At 44.8% G+C, this 2,312-nt stretch overlaps 1 non-coding gene across 1 annotated transcript; it reads left to right on the top strand.

The window, feature by feature from the left end:
* Nucleotides 1–763: 763 nt before the first annotated feature.
* On the top strand, nt 764–835 carry TRNAV-GAC (transfer RNA valine (anticodon GAC)). Its single transcript has one exon. It is a non-coding gene; the product is annotated as a tRNA-Val (tRNA).
* Nucleotides 836–2,312: the final 1,477 nt, after the last annotated feature.

Below are 2,312 nucleotides of genomic sequence, written 5' to 3' on the forward strand. Positions count from 1 at the left end.
GAGAAGTTGCCACATGGTTTGGGATTGTAATGTCAGCTGTAGCCTTAGAAACGAAGCCTTAGAAAAAGCTGGGCTGAATTTCATTGTGAAATGTTGCTTTCCAGGACACGTATTTTGAAAAAAAATAAAAAATTCCTAGGTTGTGAACTTAGCTGATAAAAAACGTAGGGCAAAGGTTTGTAAATGGACTTCAAGCCTTATAGTGTCAAGTTTTCTCTGGTGACTCTCAGATAAGGCTCAGGGACACGTTGCCTTTGAGAACTAGAGTCTGGAGCCAATCTATTTGTGGGTTTCCTACAGGCACCTGGTTGGCCACTGTGTGAAAAGACTGCTGCTGGACTTGATGGACCCTGGTCTGATCCAGCATGGCCTTTCTTATGATCTTGTGTTCTAATAGATGGAGGGTATCACCTTCAGACCCCACTTGTGGACGCATCCATTTGGCCACTGTTGGAAACTAAACTCGATGGTCTGATGCACCCAGGCAATTTGTATGCGCTCAAGTTCTTCATAATATTTGGTTCCATTTTCGTTCAGAGGTGGTCAGTTGTGCAGGGCATCCAGGTGATGGGGCAATTAGGCTGACATCTGTTTGTCGAGGTGCTAAAAAGACTCTCCCATAGTTGACAGAATGGGGTTCTCCCCCATTTATTTCTTAAAATAATCTGGCTTGTTCTGTCAGAGCATTGGGTTGGATAGACTGTCAGTCTGACCCCTGAGATGAGGTTTGTGGCAGAGGGACTTCTGGATGAAGGAAAGTGGAGGGGCTGTGGCTCAGTGGTAGAGCATCTGCTTGACATGCAGAAGGTCCCAGGTTCAATCCCTGGCATCTCCAGTTAAAGGGACCAGGCAAGTAGGTGATGTGAAAGACCTCTGCCTGAGACCCTGGAGAGCTGCTGCTGGTCTGAGCAGACAATACTGACATTGATGGACCAAGGGTCTGATTCAGTATAAGGGAGCTTCATGTGTTCATGTGTGTTCAAGGTCAGGATAAAAGTTGCTAAAGCAATTAAAGAGACAACTCGTGAGAAAGAGTTAAAGAGACTGGTCTTGTGTTTAAAAATAAGGTCAAATTAGTTAGTGACCCTCTGGGTTTTCTGTTGTTATTTATTCTTATGTGTAGGGGAGTGGCTCAGTGACAGAGCATCCACTTGGCAAAAGGGAAGGTCCCAGGTTCAATCCCAGGCCTCTCCAGTTAAAAGGATCACTTTGTAGGAGATGTGAAAGACTTCTTTGTGAGACCCTGGAGACCCCTGCCAGAGTACACAATACATTGATGGGTCAACGCTCTGATTCAGTATAAGGTAGATTCTTATGTTCATTCACTTTCTCAATTTTTTCTTTGAAGATTAATCTCTTGCTGACACTGAAACTGCTAGAGACAGGGAATGGCATGCTTTTGCTCTGTGTTTGTGATATTTCAGTCCAAAGTAGGGTCGTGCAAAAAAGGGGGGGTAAATTTCGTGTTTGGGTTTATTGGGCCCAATTTTTTCGGTAAACCTGAAATAAGTCAAATACCCATGTTTTTAAATATGGATATTCAACTTATTTCCAGGTTTACCTATATATATTGGGCCCATTATAGTCTATGGGAATTTTTTTTGAAGCTCCTGAGTGGGCACTTTTGGAGGTCACCAAATTTGCAGTGTGGCTGCAAGGGACTCTCCTTAGATGGTCACTGAAGTTTGGTAAAATTTGGGACAGCGGGTCCAATTTTATGGACCAGCAAAGAGGTCACCCCCATCCTCCAGGCATATGCAGGCAAGCTGTCTATTGGTTTTTAGATTCAGAAGTTCAGTGTTGCTGAGGACTGGCGGAAAGAGCCGACTGGCAGGCTGGCACCTCAAAGTCTGGGGGCTCCCTTCGTATCTGGGGCTCAAAGCATGATATTTCCGAAATGGCTAATTTCGGGTTTATTTTCGGTTTGGATATATCGATATGTGCAACCCTAGTCCAAAGTCATATGTCTTCGGATTACTGGTCTACCCGCTGAAGGGATCATCTGTAGAAGAGACCACTTGTGAGAGGTAATGGAACAAGCAGAAAACTAACCTTTGGGTCAGTTTAAAACAGAAACAACAATTGTGTATACCAACCTCTTCACACGAGGCCTGTTGGCATCATGTGTACAATGGCATAGATGGAAATGGCTGCAACAACAGGCCCTACACTGATAGGCCATTTCATAAACATGCACATCCATGTGGTTCTTGCTGGGTGGGGCCCACCAGCAGCCTCATTCACTCAGGCAGAAGCTCCAAAGGGGCTGTGGCTCAGTAGTAGCACATCTACTCTGTAGGCAGAAGATTCTA

This window comes from Euleptes europaea, chromosome 16, assembly GCF_029931775.1.
Source record: "Euleptes europaea isolate rEulEur1 chromosome 16, rEulEur1.hap1, whole genome shotgun sequence".
NCBI lineage: Eukaryota > Metazoa > Chordata > Lepidosauria > Squamata > Sphaerodactylidae > Euleptes > Euleptes europaea.